Source organism: Oncorhynchus tshawytscha, linkage group LG25 (assembly GCF_018296145.1).
Source record: "Oncorhynchus tshawytscha isolate Ot180627B linkage group LG25, Otsh_v2.0, whole genome shotgun sequence".
Classification (NCBI taxonomy): Eukaryota; Metazoa; Chordata; class Actinopteri; order Salmoniformes; family Salmonidae; genus Oncorhynchus; species Oncorhynchus tshawytscha.
Genome location: NC_056453.1, coordinates 38143675 through 38167674, shown reverse-complemented (window position 1 = coordinate 38167674; position 24000 = coordinate 38143675). Strand labels below are relative to the sequence as shown.

The following is a 24000-nucleotide window of genomic DNA, read 5'->3' as shown; positions in this document are numbered from 1 at the left end:
CACTAAGTTGACTGTGCCTTTAAACAGCTTGGACAATTGCAGAAAATAATGTCATGGCTTTAGAAGTTTCTGATAGGCTAATTGACGTCATTTGAGTCAATTGGAGGTGTACCTGTGGATGTATTTCAAGGTCTACCTTCAAACTCAGTGCCTCTTGACATGATGGGAAAATCTAAAGAAATCATCCAAGACCTCAGAAAAAAAATTGTAGACCTTCACAAGTCTGGTTCATCCTTGGTAGCAATTTCCAAATGCCTGAAGGTGCCACATTCATCTGTAAAAACAATAGTACGCAAGTATAAACACCATGGGATCACGCAGCCACTCAGGAAGGAGATGCGTTCTGTCTCCTAGAGATGAACATACTTTGGTGCGAGAAGTACCAATCAATCCCAGAACAACAGCAAGGTACCTTGTGAAGATGCTGGAGGAAACAGGTACAAAATTATCTATATCCACATAAAACGAGTCCTATATCGATGTGAAAAGCCACTGCTCCATATCTGCCATAAAAAAGCCAGACTACGGTTTGCAACTGCACATGGGGACAGAGATGGTACTTTCTGGAGAAATGTCCTCGGGTCTGATGAAACAAAAATAGAACTGTTTGGCCATAATGACCATTGTTATGTTTAGAGAAAAAAGGGGGAGGCTTGCAAGTTGAAGAACTCAATCCCAACCATGAAGAATGGGGGTGGCAGCATCATGCTGTAGGGGTGCTTTGCTGAAGGGGGGACTGTTGCACTTCACAACATAGATGGCATCATGAGAAAAGGAAAATTATGTGGATATTTTGAAGCAACATCTCAAGACATCCGTCAGGAAGTTGAAGCTTGGTGGCAAATGGGTCTTCCAAATGAACAATGACCCCAAGCATACTTCCAAAGTTGTGGCAAAATGGCTTAATGACAACAAAGTCGAGGTATTGGAGTGGCCATCACAAAGCCCTGACCTCAATCCTATAGAAAATTTGTGGGCGGAACTGAAAAAGTGTGTGAGAGCAAGGAGGCCTACAAACCTGACTCAGTTTCACCAGCTTTGTCAGGAGGAATGGGCCAAAATTCACCCAACTTATTGTGGGAAGCTTGTAGAAGGCTACCTGAAACGTTTGACCCAAGTTAAACAACTTAAAGGCAATGCTACCAAATAATAATTGAGTGTATGTAAATTTCTGTGTCACGGTCGTCCTCCTCTTCATCTGAAGAGGAGAGGCGAGATGGATCGGAGGACCAAAATGCAGCGTGGTACGTGTTCATCATTCATTTTAATACAGAAAACACTGAACACTGAAACACTATACAAAAAAATAATAAACGAAATAACAACCGTGAAGCTAATGCAAACTGCGCTGAAACAAGCCATCAACATAGACAATCACCCACAAACAAACAGTGCAACCCAGGCTACCTAAGTATGATTCTCAATCAGAGACAACTAATGACACCTGCCTCTGATTGAGAACCATACTAGGCCGAAACATAGAAATCCCCAAATCATAGAAAAACAAACATAGACTGCCCACCCAACTCACGCCCTGACCATACTAAATAAATACAAAACAAAGGAAATAAAGGTCAGAACGTGACATTCTGACCCACTGGGAATGTGATGAAAGAAATAAAAGCTGAAATAAATCATTATCTCTACTATTATTCTGACATTTCACATTTTTAAAATAAAGTGATGATCCTAACTGACCTAAAACAGGGGAGTTTTACTAAGATTAAATGTCAGGAATTGTGGAAAACGTTAAATGTTTAAATGCATTTGGCTAAAGTGTATGTTAACTTCTGACTTCAACTGTACATGCGTACTGATCAAATCAAATCAAATGTATTTATAAAGCCCTTCGTACATCAGCTCATATCTCAAAGTGCTGTACAGAAACCCAGCCTAAAACCCCAAACAGCAAGCAATGCAGGTGTAGAAGCACGGGTGTAGAAGCAATGCATAATGATCTGTGTGTCAGTCAGGGGGAAAACACTGCATAATGATCTGTGTGTCAGTCAGGGGGAAAACACTGCATAATGATTTGTGTGTCAGTCAGGGGTAAACACTGCATAATGATCTGTGTGTCAGTCAGGGGAAAACACTGCATAAGGATCTGTGTGTCAGTCAGGGGGAAAACATTGCAAAATGATCTGTGTGTCAGTCAGGGGGAAAACACTGCATTATGATCTGTGTGTCAGTCAGGGGAAAACACTGCATAATGATCTGTGTGTCAGTCAGGGGAAAACACTGCAGAAGAATCTGTGTGTCAGTCAGGGGAAAACACTGCATAAGGATCTGTGTGTCAGTCAGGGGAAAACACTGCATGCATGATCTGTGTGTCAGTCAGGGGGAAAACACTGCATAAGCATCTGTGTGTCAGTCAGGGGAAAACACTGCATAATGATCGGTGTGTCAGTCAGGGGAAAACACTGCATAATGATCTGTGTGTCAGTCAGGGGAAAACACTGCATAATGATCTGTGTGTCAGAAAACACTGCAGGAGAATCTGTGTGTCAGTCAGGGGGAAACACTGCATAATGATCTGTGTGTCAGTCAGGGGAAAACACTGCATAATGATCTGTGTGTCAGTCAGGGGGAAAACACTGCATAATGATCTGTGTGTCAGTCAGGGGGAAAACACTGCATAATGATCTGTGTGTCAGTCAGGGGAAAACACTGCATAAGGATCTGTGTGTCAGTGAGGGGAAAACACTGCATAATGATCTGTGTGTCAGTCAGGGGGAAAAAAAGCACTGCATAATGATCTGTGTGTCAGTCAGCGGGAAAACACTGCATAAGGATCTGTGTGTCAGTCAGGGGGAAAACACTGCATAATGATCTGTGTGTCAGTGAGGGGGAAAACACTGCATAAGAATCTGTGTGTCAGTCAGGGGGAAAACACTGCATAAGGATCTGTGTGTCAGTCAGGGGGAAACACTGCGTTAAACCTACACTAACATATCTAGATGAAGCGTTGATTGTAGATTATTCTATTTTATGCCTCTGGTGCACAAGAAGGAGACGGCAGTCTTACCTAATACTGTGAATGTCCTCGGGACTTAGTGGCTGTTGTTTAAATTTAACTGAATTTATCAACAAATATGATTTCATAAACATTTTATAACAGACGCCAGTATGTTCTGTAGATCGGTAGAGATGTTAAAGTCGGTAGTGTCATATGAAACGGTACTACGGTATTCTAAAATGTTGGTATCACAAGAATAATGACGTTTTGGTACCATGATATTACTGTGGCACTGGTATACCGTGCAACATTACCACACACGCTCACACACGCACACGGACACACACACACACTCTCACACACACACACACACACACACACACTCACACACACACACACACACACACACACACACACACACACACACACACACACACACACACACACACGCACACACACACACACACACACACACTCACACTCACACACACTCTCACACACACACACACACACACACACACACACACACACACACACACACACACACACACACACACACACACACACACACACACACACTCTCACACACACACACACACACACACACACACACACACACACACACACACACACACACACACACACACACACACACACACACGCACACACACACACACTCTCACACACACACACACACACACACACACACGCACACTCACACACACACACACACGCACACACACACACACACACACGGACACACGCACACACACACACACTCTCACACACACACACACACACACACACGCACACACACACACACACTCTCACACACACTCACACACGCACACGGACACACGCACACACACACACACACTCTCACACACACACACACACACACGCACACTCACACACACACACACACAGAGCCTGTTTAATGTAGAACTACTCACAGAAGGGTAATACGTGATGTGTGTGTGTGATTGCATGAGTGTGTGTGTAGTTGCGTGTAGTTTGAATCAATCAATCAATCAATCAAATTGTATTTATGAAGCTCTTTTTACATGCATCAGCAGTTGACTTTAGCCCTTGGCTAAAACCCCCAGCTAAGCTGTGAGGTTCAAAGAGACGTGTGACAAAGTGAGGAAGAGGCTGCTCTTATCAGCCTCAGATCAAACACTAAGCTTTTCAGAGAGAGATGGAGGGAGGAGGGAGGGAGGGAAAAAGGGGGAGGGAGAGAGGGAGAGAGAGTGGGGGGTAGTGGGGAGGGAAAGGGGAGGAGAGAGAGAGATGGGGAGGTAGAGAGACAGAGAGAAAAGCGGAGGGAGGGAGGGGAGAGGGAATGAGGGAGGGGGAGAGAGCGAAGGGGGTTAGTGGGGGAGGGAAAGGTAGAGGAGAGAGAGATGGGGAGGTAGAGAGAGAGTGGCACAGGGAGGGAGGGGAGAGGGAAAGGGGAGAGAGAGAGAGAGATGAGAAGAAAGTGTTCAAGCAGGAGACGTCGAGAGAGAATGAGAGAGATTGTATTAAAAAGAGAGAGTGAAAGTGAGTGATAGACGGAGAGAGAAAATAAATGGTTTTGAATTGAGTCGCTGCAGTCTGTGCAAGGCCAGTGGATTGATGAAAGTCGGTGTGGGGTATAGTCAACCTTATCTCTTCCAAGTTTTAGTTCTAAACATTTACCACACAGTACAATTGTACAGTCATCCTTATTATCTGTCTCTATACTGCCAATACACAGTCACTATTACTGTATCTACTGTGTTTCTACTGTGTTTCTACTGTGTGTCTGTGTTTCTACTGTGTTCCTACTGTGTGTCTGTGTTCCTACTGTGTGTCTGTGTTTCTACTGTGTTCCTACTGTGTGTCTGTGATTCTGTGTTTCTACTGTGTTTCTACTGTGTGTCTGTGTTTCTGTGTCTCTATCGTCCTCTGCCCATTCACCAGTCCACATTTACATTGACCCCCTACCTCAGTGTGTGTGTGTGTGTGTGTGTGTGAACTCGGTGTGTGTGTGTCCATGTTTACCTTCACGTACAGACAGAGGTGATGATCATTAGCTGATATCGACACAGCTTAAAGATAAGGTCCGAACACACAACCTATCCCTGTGGGAATTAACAAACTAACTCTTTCTCTCTCTCTCTCTCTCTCTCTCTCTCTCTCTCTCTCGTTCTCGCCCTCTCCTCCTCTCTCTCAGGCGTGTAGGAGAGAATAAATGCTGAGTGTGAGAGAGAGGAGCGTTAGACACCAGTGGACATCATCTTTCCAGACCAAGGCCTTCAGGGATTGCTGCTGTCGGCAGATACAACAAGGTAGGACTCACCTTCATCTCCTTCACACACACACACACACACACACACACACACACACACGCACACGCACACACACAGGCGCAGGCGCACGCACACACACACACACGCACAGAAGCACACGCGCATACACACACACACATTACAACCCATTATGCATTACAACTATAAACAACTGATTGACAATCTTGCGGTTGAACACATTACTATCAATGTCTGTCGACAAGGTGTTTTCAGGACACAACCCTGACACTGATTATGTCTTTGAAACTTGCAGATTTAATCTGACTGTTAAAAAGAGTACTAAAATCTCTGTCTCTGTGAGGAAACCTATGAAAAGTTTGCTATACTATTACAAATAATATCAGTGGATGTATGATGTGAACAACGGAGGCTGCTGAGGGCAGGACGGCTCATCATAATGTCTGGAACGGAGGAAATGGAATGGCAGGAAACCATATGTTTGATGTATTTGATACCATTCTACTGATTCCGCTCCAGCCAATACCACGAGCCCTTCCTCCCCAATTAAGTTGCCACCAACCTCCTGTGGAAGCGAATGGTTGTTTGTAGTAACTGATTAGATATAATCTGATTACAAAAAAACCAATCTAACTTTAAACCATTTACATTAACACCTAAAGTATTTTTATTTGATTACAAATACTTTTGAAAAATGTTATGATTACTTCCTGGATTACTTTTAAATTCAGAAAGGATTTTTTGAAAAAATACATTATGACACTTTTCTGTTTTCCCTGGTTAGTTGATGTGTTGACTCTTCCTGATTACTGTTCTCTCCATGGGAGACCAGAGGTTATTAATGTGTGTTTTTGTGTATGTTTGTGTGTGTGTGGGTGTGTGTTCATGTGTGTGTGTGTGTGTGTGTGTGTGTGTGTGTGTGTGTGTGTGTGTGTGTGTGTGTGTGTGTGTGTGTGTGTGTGTGTGTGAAAGAGAGATTAATATGAGTGGAGATTGTGAGACATGGCCGTACCACTCAGGAGAGATCTCACAATGATCAAGCCAGAGCCAGAGAAACCAGAAAACTGGGCCGGAGGCAGAGGGGGTCCATGGGACTGTTTAGGCCTAGATATGAGTGTGTGTGTCCATGGGACTGTTTAGGCCTAGATATGAGTGTGTGTGTCCATGTGTGTGTGTCCATGTGTGTGTGCTTGAAGGACTTGGATTTTAAAATCTGGCAGAAATATGCATGCAGAACCTTGGGGATCTTCTCGGAAGAATCTCCCACTCTCTGCACCCTCCCTCCCTCCCTCCCTCCCTCCCTCCCTCCCTCCCTCCCTCCCTCCCTCCCTCCCTCCCTCCCTCCCTCCCTCCCTCCCTCCCTCCCTCCCAGCCTCTTTCTCCTCCTTCTTCTTCTTCCCCATCTCTCCCTCCTTCCCTCCCCATCTCTCTTCTCTCCCTCTCTCATCCCTATTTCTCCTCCTTCCTCCCCATCTCTCCCCCTCCTCCCTCCTCCATATCTCTCCCCCTCTTCCGTCCTCCCCATCTCTCTCTCATCCTTCCCTCTCTCAAACTTTATCTCCCTCCCTCCCTCTCCTCCTTCCTTATCTCTCCTTCCTCCTTATCTCCCCTCTCCTTCCTATCTCCAAAAGCAGTTCTAAAAAATGGGTGAATTGGTGACAATGTAAAAATATATATGTTTTAGCTCCAGAGCTACAGAGTTGGAGGGATCTGAGAGAATTAGTACACAGGCCAAGTGTTGCTTTCTGTGGGTAGAGGAAGCAGCAGAGAGGACCTCAGATCCAGGCCACAGGCACACTCAGGAAGACTGAGAAGGATAAACAGGAAGATAGAAATGGTAGGGTTTGCATAGGATACAGATACTTTATTGTGTTGAATGTATTTACACAAACTATAAATTATATAATATATATATATATATATATATATATATATATATATATATATATATATATATATATATTGTTTGGTAGTCTACTTTGCTATGAATCAAACCTATGAAAATATACTGTGCATAAATCTAATACAAGTGTCACGTCCACATTCTGGTCAGAATACTGGTCTTTTCCATTACCTATTCCATTTTCCTCCCTCACAGAGCAGAGCATATAACCTAGCAACATAAGTATTCCGGAATGGCTGTGGAGCACAAAGATTCCAAGTCGTGCTCAAGTGTCTGTCTCCGTGGGTTACCAAGTCACCATCATGTCCAAGGGGCATGAGGGTTAGTATCCCACCAAGGGCTATGCCACCCCCAGCAGGGGGACACACTCGTCTACTCCCACGCCCAGGGAGGAGGCACCTACACACACGTACTCTAATCCCAGTCCCAGCTTGAGGGCCAGAGGAAACACAAGAGCAAAGACTCCCAAGGGCAAGGATGTATAAGAAGTGAAAGGAGACACAGAGAGGGGTGGAGGGTGGCAGGGAGAGAAGGACATAGGGAGAGAGGGATGGGAGGGAATATGGCAATACATAGTATAACTACAGTAATACGACAGTACAGAGTATAACTACAGTAATATGAAAGTACATAGTATAACTACAGTAATACGACAGTACATAGTATAACTACAGTAATATGAAAGTACATAGTATAACTACAGTAATATGAAAGTACATAGTATAACTACAGTAATACGACAGTACATAGTATAACTACAGTAATATGAAAGTACATAGTATAACTACAGTAATACGACAGTACATAGTATAACTACAGTAATACGACAGTACATAGTATAACTACAGTAATATGAAAGTACATAGTATAACTACAGTAATACGACAGTACATAGTATAACTACAGTAATACGACAGTACAGAGTATAACTACAGTAATATGAAAGTACATAGTATAACTACAGTAATATGAAAGTACATAGTATAACTACAGTAATATGAAAGTACATAGTATAACTACAGTAATATGAAAGTACATAGTATAACTACAGTAATACGACAGTACATAGTATAACTACAGTAATATGAAAGTACATAGTATAACTACAGTAATACGACAGTACATAGTATAACTACAGTAATACGACAGTACAGAGTATAACTACAGTAATATGAAAGTACATAGTATAACTACAGTAATACGAAAGTACATAGTATAACTACAGTAATATGAAAGTACATAGTATAACTACAGTAATACGACAGTACATAGTATAACTACAGTAATATGAAAGTACATAGTATAACTACAGTAATACGACAGTACATAGTATAACTACAGTAATACGACAGTACATAGTATAACTACAGTAATAAATCTACCTCCAGTGGATTCATCTGTCCTATCACGACAATTCTATCCACATGGCACCCTATACCCTACAAAGCGCACTACTTTTGACCAGACACTTGGTTAAAAGTAGTGCACTATCATAAATAGGGTGCCATTTTGGACTCTACCCCTGCCATCCTATCAGTATGGGTTGCTGCTTCTTGTCTGCTTTTCCGATGAGGTTCCCTGTGCGTTTTCTCATGTTTTTTTTATATGATATAGTGGAATGTTCTCTTTTTGAGCTCTCACAGGGAGCAACATGCCTCTCTATCTCTGATAGCTGCTGTTGATCAATAGCAATATAGCATCGGTGTGTGTGTGTGTTTGTGTTTATATATAGATGTGTGTGTGTAGGAGTTGATGCGTGGGGGATTGAATTTCAAACTGAAATGGTCCTCTCCACCACCTACCCATAATCCTTCACACCTTTTATTGCCTTTTCTGTTATGTCCTCCATCTTGGTTTTATACTTCATCATGGCTCCCTCCTTCCTGCCTATAATTCTCCTTGGACACACACACGAACGCAGGCACAAATACACACACAAAACACACACGCACACACACACACACACACATGTGCACAGATGCAGCACACAAACACATATTTCTCCCCCATTCCCTCCCCACCCCTCCCCACCCTCTCTTCCATCTCACCTTCTCATGGATTTAGTAGTATTTCAAAGCGTGAACATGTGTGTGTTGTGTCCTGGCCAACTAGCAGTGGTATTTTCATGTGTGTGTTGTGTCCTGGCCAACTAGCAGTGGTATTTTCATGTGTGTGTTGTGTCCTGGCCACCTAGCAGTGGTATTTTCATGTGTGTGTTGTGTCCTGGCCAACTAGCAGTGGTATTTTCATGTGTGTGTTGTGTCCTGGCCACAACTAGCAGTGGTATTTTCATGTGTGTGTTGTGTCCTGGCCAACTAGCAGTGGTATTTTCATGTGTGTGTTGTGTCCTGGCCAACTAGCAGTGGTATTTTCATGTGTGTGTTGTGTCCTGGCCACCTAGCAGTGGCATTTTCATGTGTGTGTTGTGTCCTGGCCACCTAGCAGTGGCATTTTCATGTGTGTGTTGTGAATGTGTGTGTTGTGAATGTGTGTGTTGTGAATGTGTGTGTTGTGAATGTGTGTGTGTGCATGTGTGTGTGTGCATGTGTGTGTTGTGAATGTGTGTGTTGTGAATGTGTGTGTTGTGAATGTGTGTGTTGTGAATGTGTGTGTGTGCATGTGTCTTTGAAGTGAGAACCAACACCAACGTGAGAAAAGAAGAAGACGGATCAGCCAAAAGCTGTCCATCACCTAGCCCTGATAGGGTGCTTGTCATTCAGCCACAAAGGTAGCAGAGGTGGGCCTCTCTCTCTCTCACTCTCTCTCCTGCTGGATTGATGGGACATGTAGATGGATGCATGTTGTCCATGAATATTGATGTGATGCCATCTCTCCCCCAAATGGCATCCTTTTCCCTACATCATGCACTACTCCTATGGTCCCTGGACAAAAGTGGTGCACTATACAGGGAATAGAATGCCATTTGGGACGTAGAACTCTCTCTTGCCCTCTGTCAGGCAGCCATCTTGTATTGGCTCCTCAGAGACAGGCCAATCCGATTCCTGATTGAGAGGAAAGAACAATCACACGAAAAAGAAAAGGAAATCTGGTAACTCTTGACAACAGGGTCTCTTGCTCCAATAAGTGACCAATCACCGGTGTCTGAGTGTGCACGTTTTAGTTCGTTTGCATGATTAAGAGAGTGTGTGTGTGTGTGTGTGTGTGTGTGTGTGTGTGTGTGTGTGTGTGTGTGTGTGTGTGTGTGTGTGTGATTTAAGGAGACAGAGTATGAGGAGTGTATCCTGTAAGGAGACGTATCCTGTGAGCCAGAGGATGACACACGACTGGGACTCTGTCATCAGGTTGTGACTCAGAATGGGTGACGTGTGTGATTTGTGTGTCACCACGTCTCTGTCTGTCTGGTCTGTCCATCTGTACGTACATCTGTCTGTTAGTCAGCCACTTCAGGTATGCTGTGAGTGAGTGAGTGAGTGAGTGAGTGAGTGAGTGAGTGAGTGAGTGAGTGAGTGAGAGAGAGAGAGAGAGAGAGAGAGAGAATCGCTGCAGTTGCGGTCAGCGCCCTCTTTTTGCCGCCTCACGACCCGTTGTAGGTGCACATGGGTGGCGTCCCAGGTCTGCTCTGAGCGCTTGAACCATTTGTCCTCCGCAGGAGCTTGGATCTGGCTCTGATGCCACGGTGCCAAATCCAGCTGATACCTCAGTACGCACTGGAAAGGAGAGAGGTTAGTGGAGGAGTGAGTTTTGGGCCATCTCTGCCCAGGGGATAAACACCGCTCCCTGCCCCGGCCGGTCCTGGCAATATGACCTCAGAAACCTACCCACATTCTGGTTGACTCTCTCCACCTGCCCGTTACTCTCAGGGTGGAAACCTGATGTGAGGCTGACCGAGACCCCCAGACGTTCCATAAATGCTCTCCAGACCCTGGACGTGAACTGAGGACCCTATCACTATGTCCCCATAGTGCCGGAAGACATGAGTGAACAGGGCCTCCTTACAACCCCTAGGAAGTCAAAATATTGGTACTTTATAACCAGCTGCCGAAAATACCCCCCCTACACAAAAATAAAGAAATAAATTAAGGAGACTGTGTCATACACTATATATACAAAGTAAGTGGACACCCTTCAAATGAGTGGATTCGGCTGTTTCAGCCACACCCGTTGCTGACAGGTGTATGAAATCAAACAGTCATGTAGTGTATGTTTCTCTGTTCACCTCTTTCTTTCTTTTCTGAAAAATCAAACAGATGACAACTTTATTAACCCGCGACTGATTTACAGGTGGACGCTCTTCATTTTGGAAATGGACGGCTAGCTATCACTCTTTAAGATTGTTGGTTTTTTCCTCGTCTTTCTTTTTTTTCTACAAGTGGATGAAGGGAGTAAATCTGCTGGACTGTCAGCAGGTAGTTTCATCTCCCATTTCCCAGACCTGAGGAGTTCAACGCTTATTTCATCACACAGATTATATAGTCTCACACAGAATGTGGCTAACACCCCGTTTGACCGGCTCGAAAATATGTCAAAGCATTATTATTATTTTTTTACTCGATCCAAAGTGAAAATAAATCTTTGTCAAAGAGTTAACTCTGTTTCTGTCTTTTACCGTGAAGTGCTTCTGTATTTTATGCTGAGAAGGAGAGCGAGAAAGAGATGGGAGAGAAAGTACTCTGTCAAGCTGAAAAAGAGAGAGACAGAGATATGAGCGAGAGAGATGAGAGAGAGAAAATGAGTGAAGTAAAGGAATTGTGGGAGAAGAAGCCTCAAGATGCTCAGTGTTAAAGGAAACTACTGCAGGATACACTTGGATTTGAAGTCTTCCTCTGTTGAAGTCACTAGAGATTCATCTCTAAGATCATTCATCTATCTACTGCATTCTGAAACGTACAGTACCAGTCAAAAGTTTGGACGCTTACTAATTCAATTATACATATTTTTTTAAACTATTTTCTACATTGCAGAATAATAGTGAAGACATCAACACTATGAAACAACACATATGGAATCATGTGTAAGCAAATCAAAATATATTTTATATTTGAGATTCTTCAAAGTAGCCACCCTTTGCCTTGATGACAGCTTTGCACACTCTTGGCATTTTCTCAACCTATAAAGGCACAAGGTGAGACCCCAATGCAGACACAGGAGGCAGATGGTTGAGCTCCGATATTTATTATATCAAAAGAGCTAGGCAAAAGGCAGTTCGGGGACAGGCGAGAGTTCATAAACCAGGTCAGAGTCCAGACAGTACCAGGGGATAGGCAGGCTCGAGGTCAGGACAGTACAAGGGGATAGGCAGGCTCGAGGTCAGGACAGTACAAGGGGATAGGCAGGCTCGAGGTCAGGACAGTACCAGTGGATAGGCAGGCTCGAGGTCAGGACAGTACCAGGGGATAGGCAGGCTCGAGGTCAGGACAGTACCAGGGGATAGGCAGGCTCGAGGTCAGGACAGGCAGAGTGGTCAGACAGGCGGATACAGAGTCAGGACAGGCAAGGGTCAAAACCAGGAGGGCTAGGAAAAATAGAGACTGGGAAAAATAGGAGCTAGGAGAAATCCTTGTACAGATAGACAGGAAACTGGCACAGAGAGACAGGAAACACAGGGATAAATACACCGGGGACTATTGGGGAAAAAGGGAGACACCTGGAGGTGGGTGGAGACAATCACAAAGACAGGTGAAACTGGTGAAACCGATCAGGGCATGACACAACCAGCTTCACCTTGAATGCTTTTCCAACAGTCTTGAAGGAGTTCCCACATATGCTGAGCACTTGCTGGCTGCTTTTCCTTCACTCTGCCGGTCGAACTCTTGTGGAAGCCAGGTCATCTGATGCAGCACTCCATCACTCTCCTTCTTGGTCAAATATCCCTTACACAGCCTAGAGATGTGTTGGGTCATTGTCCTGTTGAAAAACAAATGATTGTCCCCACTAAGGTACAGATGGGAGGGCGTATCACTGCAGAATGTGTTGGTAGCCATGCTGGTTAAGTGTGCCTTGAATTCGAAATAAATCACTGACAGTGGCACCAGCAAAGCACCCCCACACCATCACACCTCCTCCTCCATGCTTCACGGTGGGAACCACATATGCAGAGATCATCCGTTCACCTACTCTGCGTCTCACAATGTCACGGCGGTTGGAACCACAAATCTCACATTTGGACTCATCAGACCAAAGGACAGATTTCCACCAGGCTATTGTGTATCACTCATGTTTCTAAGCCCAAGCAAGTCTCTTCTTCTTCTTGGTGTCCTTTAGTAGTGATTCTTTGCAGCAATTCGATCACGCAGTCTCCTCTGAATAGTTGATGTTTAGATGTGTGTTTTACTTGAACTCTGAGAAGCATTTATTTAGGCTGCAATTTCTGAGGCTGGTAACTCTAATGCACTTACACTCTGCAGCAGAGGTAACTCTGTGTAACGGTTCTCTTTTGGTGAAGGAGAGTCGGACCAAAATGCAGCGTGTAGATTGCGATCCATGTTTAATCAACAATACTAACACTACAAAACAAATAAACGTAACGAAAACCGAAACAGCCTATACTTGTGTCAACTAACACAGCGACAGGAACGAAGACACTAAGGACAATCACCCACAAAACACTCAAAGAATATGGCTGCCTAAATATGGTTCCCAATCAGAGACAACGATAAACACCTGCCTCTGATTGAGAACCACTCCAGACAGCCATAGACTTTGCTAGATCACCCCACTAGCTACAATCCCAATACATACCAAAACCCCAAGACAAAACACACCACAATACAAAAACCCCATGCCACACCCTGGCCTGACCCAATACATGAAGATAAACACAAAATACTTCGACCAGGGCGTGACACTCTGGGTTTTCCTTTCCTGTGGCGGTCCTTTTGAGAGCCAGTTTCATCATAGCGCTTGATGGTTTTCGCGACTGGACTTGAAGAAACTTTCAAAGTTCTTGAAATGTTCCACATTGACTGACCTTCATACCATAAAGTAACGATGGACTGTCATTTCTCTTTGCTTATTTGAGCTGTATTTTACCAAATAGGGCTATCTTCTGTATGCCACCCCTACCATGTCACAACACAACTGATTGGCTCAAATTCCACAAATTAACTTTTAACTTTTAATTTTTAAGGCAGACCTGTTAATTGAAATGCATTCCAGGTGACTACCTCATGAAGCTGGTTGAGAGAATTGTGTCATCAAGGGAATTGTGTCATCAAGGCAAAGAATTGCTACTTAGAAGCATCTCAAATATAAAATATACTTTGATTTGTATGAACCCCTTTCTTTTCTGGTTACTACATTATTCCATATGTGCTGTTTCATAGTGTTGACTTCACTATTATTCTACATTGTAGATAATAGTACAAATAATTGAATGAGCAGGTAAGTCCAAACTGCTGACCGGTACTGTATATAGTTTGATATAATGGAGGGGAGGTCCACACACACACACACACACACACACACACACACACACACACACACACACACACACACACACACACACACACACACACACACACACACACACACACACACACACACACACACACACTCCTTCAAGACTGTTGGAAAAGCATTCAAGGTGAAGCTGGTTGTACTAGAAAAGAGAAGGCTGCGCCTATTATTTGGTCGACAAACATACATACACACAGGTATGTGTTTGGGGGAGTGGACAGGTATGTGTGTGTGTTTGGGGGGTGGACAGGTATGTGTGTGTGTTTGGGGGGGTGGACAGGTATGTGTGTGTGTTTGGGGGGTAGGGGGTGTGCACAGGTATGTGTGTGTGTTTTGGGGGGTAGGGGGTGGACAGGTATGTGTGTGTGTTTGGGGGAGGTAGGGGGTGTGCACAGGTATGTGTGTGTGTTTGAGGGGGGTAGGGGGTGTGCACAGGTATGTGTGTGTGTTTGGGGGTGGGGTGGGGGGGTGTGCACAGGTATGTGTGTGTGTGTGGGGTGGGGGGTGTACATTTATGTGTGTGTGTGTTTGGGGGTGGACATGTATGTGTGTGTGTGTGTGTTTGTCGACCAAATAATAGGCGCAGCCTTCTCTTTTCTAAACAGCGCTAACCAGAACCTCATTAGCAAAACCTGAATCCACAACATGTGCTGCAATAACTTGTAAACATATTAAAAATGTATTTAAACCTACAGGCCTTGAACGCACATTTTTAATTTGCTGTCCTCCCCAATCTGCTATTACAACATTTCCTGTAAAAATGGCCCTGAAACAAATATTTCAATATTGAAAAGATGGTTAGAGTGTGGAAAATGTGGTTGATCATTAAGCAATAATGTTGAATGACAATTTGTATTTGCGTTTGGTTGTGTGTCAGTGTGTAGTATTTGAGAGAAGAAAAATATTGTACCGAGAGATGTGTGATTTGTTCCTTCATATAATATGAATTCAACAGCAACCCGGACTCAAGGTGTGCGTCCAAATAGCACCTTGTTCCACATGCTACATGATGCTGCATTTGACCAGAACACACAGGGACTATATAGGGAATAGGGTCCATTTGACATAATAAACTGAATTGATGAATGAGAGAAGGATGGCTGAGGGTGTGTCCTGAAAAGGGGATTGTAGGAAACGGGGAGGAGACGAGGAGGAGACGGGGAGGAGACGAGGAGGAGAAGAGGAGACGGGGAGGAGACGGGGAGGAGAAGAGGAGACGGGGAGGAGAAGAGGAGGAGACGAGGAGGAGAAGAGGAGACGGGGAGGAGAAGAGGTGGAGAAGAGGAGGAGAAGAGGAGACGGGGAGGAGAAGAGGAGAAGAGGAGGAGAATAGGAGGAGAAGAGGTGGAGAAGAGGAGGAGAAGAGGAGACGGGGAGGAGAAGAGGTGGAGAAGAGGAGGAGAAGAGGAGAAGAGGAGGAGGAGACGGGGAGGAGACGGGGAGGAGAAGAGGAGACGGGGAGGAGAAGAGGAGGAGACGAGGAGGAGAAGAGGAGGAGACGAGGAGGAGAAGAGGAGACGGGGAGGAGACGGGGAGGAGAAGAGGAGACGGGGAGGAGAAGAGGAGGAGACGAGAAGGAGAAGAGGAGACGGGGAGGAGAAGAGGTGGAGAAGAGGAGGAGACGAGGAGGAGAAGAGGAGACGGGGAGGAGAAGAGGTGGAGACGTGGAGAAGAGGAGGAGACGAGAAGGGGAGGAGAAGGGGAGGAGAGGAGGAGAAGAGGAGGAGAAGAGGAGGAGACGGGGAGGAGACGAGGAGGAGACGAGGAGGAGAAGAGGAGGAGAAGGGGAGGAGACGAGGACAAGAAGAGGAGGAGAAGAGGAGGAGAAGCGGAGGAGACGGGGAGGAGACGAGGACAAGATGAGGAGGAGAAGAAAAGAGGAGGAGACGGGGAGGAGAAGAGAAGGGGAGGAGACAGGGAGAAGACAGGCAGGAGACGAGGAGGAGAAGAGGAGGAGACGGGGAGGAGACGGGGAGGAGACGAGGAGGAGAAGAGGAGGAGACGGGGAGGAGAAGAGGAGGATATGGGGAAGAGACGAGGAAGAGACGAGGAGGAAGTGGGGAGGAGAAGAAGAAGAAGCGGGGGGAGGAGGAGACGAGGAGGAGAAGAGGAGGAGACGGGGAGGAGACGGGGAGGAGAAGAGGAGGAGACGGGGAAGAGACGAGGAGGAGAAGAGGAGGAAGTGGGGAGGAGAAGAAGAAGAAGCGGGGAGGAGGAGACGAGGAGGAGAAGAGGAGGAGACGGGGAGGAGACGGGGAGGAGAAGGGGAGGAAGTGGGGAGGAGAAGAAGAGGAAGCAGGGAGGAGGAGAAGAGGAGGAGACGGGGAGGAGAAGAGGAGGAGACGGGGAGGAGACGGGGAGGAGACGAGGAGGAGAAGAGGAGGAGATGGGGAGGAGAAGAGGAGGAGACGGGGAAGAGACGAGGACAAGAAGAGGAGGAGAAGAGGAGGAGAAGCGGAGGAGACGGGGAGGAGACGAGGACAAGACGAGGAGGAGAAGAAAAGAGGAGGAGACGGGGAGGAGAAGAGAAGGGGAGGAGACAGGGAGAAGACAGGCAGGAGACGAGGAGGAGAAGAGGAGGAGACGGGGAGGAGACGGGGGAGGAGACGAGGAGGAGAAGAGGAGGAGACGGGGAGGAGAAGAGGAGGATACGGGGAAGAGACGAGGAGGAGACGAGGAGGAAGTGGGGAGGAGAAGAAGAAGAAGCGGGGAGGAGGAGACGAGGAGGAGGAAGAGGAGGAGACGGGGAGGAGAAGAGGAGGAGACGGGGAAGAGACGAGGAGGAGAAGAGGAGGAAGTGGGGAGGAGAAGAAGAAGAAGCGGGGAGGAGGAGACGAGGAGGAGAAGAGGAGGAGACGGGGAGGAGACGGGGAGGAGAAGGGGAGGAAGTGGGGAGGAGAAGAAGAGGAAGCAGGGAGGAGGAGAAGAGGAGGAGACGGGGGGAGGAGAAGAGGAGGAGACGGGGAGGAGACGGGGAGGAGACGAGGAGGAGAAGAGGAGGAGATGGGGAGGAGAAGAGGAGGAGACGGGGAAGAGATGAGGAGGAGAAGAGGAGGAAGTGGGGAGGAGAAGAAGAAGAAGCGGGGAGGAGGAGACGAGGAGGAGAAGAGGGGGAGACGGGGAGGAGACGGGGAGGAGAAGGGGAGGAAGTGGGGAGGAGAAGAAGAGGAAGCAGGGAGGAGGAGAAGAAGAGGAGACAGGGAGGAGACGGGGGAAGACGGGGAGGAAGTGGGGAGGAGACTGGGAAGAGAAGAGGAAGACGGGGAGGAGAAGAGGAGGAGACGGGGAAGAGATGAGGAGGAGAAGAGGAGGAAGTGGGGAGGAGAAGAAGAAGAGGAAGGGGGAGGAGACGAGGAGGAGAAGAGGGGGAGACGGGGAGGAGACGAGGAGGAGAAGAGGAGGAACCACACACACACAGCCCACTGACTTGCTTAGTCAGCCCACTCTCTCCAGTGGAACCAGGGGGACTCACAGTCGGACCTTGGCTGCAGATTGGTCTGTGTGGACACATATACACACATATACACACACATCACAGATGGGACGAATGGACAACCCCTTAACAAGCCACAAGTACAAACCTACATCTGTGTGTGTGTGTGTATGTCTGCGTGTAGTATTTCAATTTAACCTACATGTGTGTTCACCGGATCAAATGTTCTTGTCGTTGTATTAGTGGACACGAGGCTACATGACCCTGTTTTAATATTACAACAAACATCCTCTGCTCCTTGTGCTACTACGACATGAACACACCATTAACAAGCTGTCAGGCTGCCCTGCACACACACACACACACACACACACACACATACACACACACACACACACACACACACACACACACACACACACACATACACATACACACACACACACACACACATACACACACACACACACACACACACACACACACACACACACACACACACACACACACACACACACACACACACACACACACACACACACACACACACACACACACACACACACATACACATACACACACACACACACACACACACACCCGCACACACACATATATTGCGTATGAATTCACCGAGGTAGTGTCCTGATAGATGGTAATTAGCAAAACAGCTGTTGGTCGTTGTTAGGTGTCTGCGTGTGAGTGTGTGTGTGTTCTTCTGCATCTGCATGTGTGTCTGTGTCTGTGCCATCAACAGACAACATCAGAATGTCCTATTTCCTGCTTTTTTTACTGTCACATGACGACATTTCCATTGATTGGACAGCAACGCAGGCAATATTCTATGCATTTATATCTTTCTTCCTGTAGGCTTATTATGATTGACATAAATGTAATCTTCTTGGTAAAATACATTTTCCTTTAGTGAGAAAAGCAATCCTTCACCACATCGCAATGAGTAGAATGCATTATTAGGGATGTAATATCATTCTATAGATGTTTTAACGGTTAGTCTATGAGTCCTGGTCTAGGTTTAATGCATTATTAGGGATGTCATATCATTTTTAGATGTTTTAACGGTTAGTCTATGAGTCCTGGTCTAGGTTTAATGCATTATTAGGGATGTCGTATCATTTTTAGATGTTTTAAAGGTTAGTCTATGGGTCCTGGTCTAGGTTTAATTAGGGATGTCATATCATTATATAGACGTTTTATATGTTAGTGATTGTTGCCTGGTCCATCGGTAATGACCCATGTCAATGAAGTCTGCGGTTTCGGCACCGGTTCGAATCCGGCATATTGCCCTTTGACGTAACGTCTATCTGTCCCCGTCCTGTTTGATATTTCTGGGCTGACACCGATCAATATGTCCAGACGAACTAGTCAATAGAGGTCAGCTGTAGTACATAGACATATTGATATTCTTCCAAACAAGCTAAATCTGGTTCAATTAGCTTTTGGTTATAGATGTGGCCAAAAGCCACAACACAAATGAATCTGTTGCAGGGATTTACTCGAACTCGGTCCTATTGCTGAGTATTTAAAACATTTTCTGTCATCTGAATTAGTCTTTTTTATGGGATTTTACTGTAGATATGCTTACCCCGACCATTTTAAGAATATGTCTTGACTTTAACCTGACTCAGTATAAATCATTTCAAATTCACTATATTAAGCAAAGCAGACAGTGTCATACTCTTGTTTAAAACATTAACGGATAGCCAGGGGCACATTCCAACACTCAGACATCATTTACAAAACATGCAGTTTGTCAGATCAGAGGCAGTAGGGATGTTCTTGATAATGTGGGCAATTTTTTTTCTGCTGATAAATGTGTACTTTAGGCTGTACTTTAGGCAAATGAAATCAGGTTTTTTGATGAGTCCTGCTAAGAATTGGAGGGCTAAAATAATGAGGGTACTTTAGGCTGTACTTTAGGCAAATGAAATCAGGTTCAGACACAGGAGGGCTTCAAGCTTAATGATGAGCTTGGAGGGCCTCGAGCTTAATGATGAGCTTGGAGGGCCTCGAGCTTAATGATGAGCTTGGAGGGCCTTAATGATGAGCTTGGAGGGAGCTTAATGATGAGCTTGGAGGGCCTCGAGCTTAATGATGAGCTTGGAGGGCCTCGAGCTTAATGATGAGCTTGGAGGGCCTCGAGCTTAATGATGAGCTTGGAGGGCCTCGAGCTTAATGATGAGCTTTGAGGGCACTATGGAGTTGAATGCTGAGCTATAGTCAATAAACAGCAGTGCTACGGGGCGATAAGTCATTTAGTTCAGTTTCTTTTGCTCTCTTGGTTACAAGAACAATGGTGGACATCTTAAAGCATGTTGGGACAGCGGACTGGGATAGGGAGAGATTGAATATGTCGGTAAACACACCAGACAGCTGGTCTGCTCATGCTCTGAGGACCCGGCTAACGATGCAGTCTGGGCCGGCAGCCTTGCGAGGGTTAACACACTTAAATGTTTTACTCACGCAGGCCGCATCGGTGGCACTGTGTTATCCTCGAAGCGTGGGAAGAATGTGTTTAGCTTGTCCGGAAGCAAGACGTTGGTGTCTGCGATGTAGCTTGTTTTTCTTTTGTAGTCTGTGATTGTCTGTAGACCCTGCCACATACGTCTTGTGTTGAACTGTTGAATTGTGACTCCACTTCATCTCTATACTGACGTTTTGTCTGTTTGACTGCCTTGCGGCGGGAATAAGTACACTATTTGTACTCTGCCATATTCCCAGTCACCTTGCCATGGTTAAAAGTGATGGTTCACACTTTCCGTTTTGCGAGAATGCTGCCATCTATCCACGGTTTCTGGTTAGGGTAGGTTTTAATAGTCACAGTGGGTACGACATCTCCTAACATCTCCTACACTTCCTGATAAACTCCGTCACCGTATCAGTATATTCATCAATGTTATTATCGGAAGCTACCCGGAACATATCTCAGTCCGCGTGATCAAAACAATCTTGAAGCGTGGATTCTGATTTGTCAGACCAGTGTTGAATAGTCCTTAGTACGGCTACTTCCTGTTTGAGTTTCTGCCTATAGGAACGGAGGAGCAAAATGGAGTGTTAGTCAGATTTGCAGAAAGGATGATGGGGGAGGGCCTTGGAGGCATCACAGAAGTCGGAGTAGCAGTGGTCGAGTGTTTTAGCGGCGCGAGTACTACATTCAATGTGTTGATAGAACTTCGGTAGCCTTTTTCTCAAATCTGCTTTTTGACATCCCCAGCTACAATAAATGTGGCGTCAGGATATGTGATTTCCAGTTTGCATAAAGTCCAGTGAAGTTTTTTGAGGGCCGTCGTGGTGTCGGCTTGAGGGGGGATATACACAGCTTTGGCTGTAACCGAAGAGAATTCTCTCGGGAGATAATACGGTCGGCATTTGATTGTGATGTATTCTTGGCCGGGTGATGTTATCACAAACACACTATGACACGTTAACCATGAAACATACACCCCCGTCTTCTACTTCCTGAAGAGATATTTATTCCTGTCTGCGTGACGAACTGAGAACCGAACTGGCTGGACAGACTGAGACAGTATGGAGTAAAAATTACTTTATTATCTAAAGGAACATAATGAAGTAAAAGTAAAAGTTTTCACAAATATAAATAGTCAAGAAAAGTACATATACAGTACCCCCACAAAAAACCCTTAACCCTGCTGCTGCGTTCCGGTCGAAGTTTTCTCTCTGAAAAATGTAGTTCATTTAATCTGATTGTCATAAGGTTCCATGACTTTGTCCACACAGGGCATCTGAACACACACATACATTTAGATTATTTTCATTACGTTTTGGGTGTTTTATTTAACTTTTGTACACCTGTGGTGTTCCCGGTCAAAAATGACCGGTCATTAGAAATGAATGGGTGAGACTACAATTAGTGTATCAAATTGAGTTCAGGCACATGCCCATTAAACAGATGGACACAATTCCTCTCCAAGAACCCCACCTGTATGTGTGTTTGAGCACACACACACCTCACTCCCCTTCTTGGCTTTCATGGCAACCACCATGGGAACCTTTCCCCAATAGAATCTTTCCCCCACGGGAACCACACTTGTTGGCGTTCTCACAAAAAGTCGCAACGTTGTTTCAATAATATATAGAACTTTTCTCCAGCTCTGGTATACAAAGCTTTACTGAGGCCTTGCTCACAATTCATTCTGTGGCAGCACAATGACCAAACGATATACTGTATGTGAGGCTCTTGATCATGTCTTTGATCATGACACTGGTGAGGAGGCGAGAGAGTCCTTGTTAAACTTTGACACAAAATAGTCCGTGATAAATAGCACAATAGGTTTCATATGAGTATTTGTTATTGTCAAACTAATCCATACATTATACTTTTTTTTACTCAAAAACTAGTTGTATGAGCTCAGGTCGAAGAGGCCTACAGGCCATAAATAGCAATTAGAAGTTATTAAAAAGGTCTAACACAACATTAGGTGATAATATATGTATTATTATGGATCTATAACCAGCTATAATGGGGCGGCCATTTTGGACCGGGAACACAGAGTTAATTAACATGAAACGAACACAACAGGAGGGTTAAGTAGTAGTTTAAAGTATTTTTACATATGTACTTTACACCACTGCACAGATTAATGTCAGAAATCCGCACTGATTGACTTGATTCTGACAAATTACCCCCACAAGAACTTGTCCAATGGTGTCTTTGCTACTGATCTCAGTGATCACTGTCTTATTGCATGTATTACAGATACAGTACCAAACAAACAGATTCTTAAAGAATTATGAAGAGAAATGATTTTTTTTATTTTTTTATATTTTTTTAGGTATTACTCTGCCTTCTCCTGTACCAGCTGCATGCCTGACCCTGAATTAGCTCTAGGACCGTTCTCATCTATGTTAAACTCTCTGGCATTTTAACACACACCCTTTAAATGTCTTAGAGTTACAAAAAAACAAAGAACAAATCCTTGGTCCTCTATAGAACTTTCTGATGTTATTATGATGAGGAATCAGGTCTAGGCTAAGGCAGCTTTTCAGGCAATCAAGAATGCTACTTCCTCATTTCTATCTTTCGACTTTGCGGGTGTTCCGTAAACATTTTGGAAAACAGTTAATGCACTGAAGCGTGGAAATTCCTGTTTCCCTGCCTAGGCAAGTTGTTTCAGTAATGGCATCATTACTGAGAAAGTTTGATAAGTGATGCTTTTAATTAGACTTTTATACATGGCAGGTTTGTTATTTGAACAAAATGGTTTAATTGACCCTAGTCAGCCAGTTGACTTCCTGCCCCTCTACCAGCCTCTAGTTGGCTCGATGGAGGATCCAACAACCTCTAGTGAATCCACGTTTTCAGTTTCTACTTGTGATGTGTAGAACGTCTTACACAAGATTGATGTAAAAACATAAAAATAAACATCTTCCGGGGCTTATTTGCTTGATCCTTTCTTGCTTCAGCTTTCTGCTCCTCTGATTGTGGATATTTCTGGTACCATCCACAGGGTCAGGAAGGCGGCTCATATACTCCCCCTTCACAAAGGTGGTGACCCATGTGACCTGAATAATTATGGCCCCATGTCCCAACTCTACTAGCAAAAATTCTAGAATCCTTGATAAAAAGGTAATTATTATTAGAATTGTATCTTTTACGATGAAATGTATTCTAAATGTACATCAGTCAGGTCCCAGACCAGGTCATAGTATCATATCTGCTACTTCTTTTATTTATTTTTTAATTTTATTTTTGTTACCTTTATTTTACTCGGCAAGTCAGTTAAGAACAAATTCTTATTTTCAATGACGGCCTAGGAACAGTGGGTTAACTGCCTGTTCAGGGGCAGAACGACAGATTTTGTACCTTGTCAGCTCGGGGATTTGAACTTGCAACCTTTCGGTTACTAGTCCAACGCTCTAACCACTAGGCTAAATGAAGCTCTTAGTTGTTTGGATAAGAATAAATACTGTGCGGCCTAAGCCTAAAGCATTCAGCAGTCATTACTTATTCAGAGGCTTTCAG

At 44.9% G+C, this 24000-nt stretch overlaps 1 long non-coding RNA gene across 1 annotated transcript in view; it reads left to right on the top strand.

Moving 5' to 3' along the window:
- Positions 1-24000, top strand: part of LOC121840869 — a 419194-nt gene that overhangs the window by 131851 nt on the left and 263343 nt on the right. The window contains exon 2 of the long non-coding RNA XR_006080004.1: positions 5154-5268. This is a non-coding gene — a long non-coding RNA (uncharacterized LOC121840869). The remainder of the gene's footprint in view (positions 1-5153; positions 5269-24000) is intronic.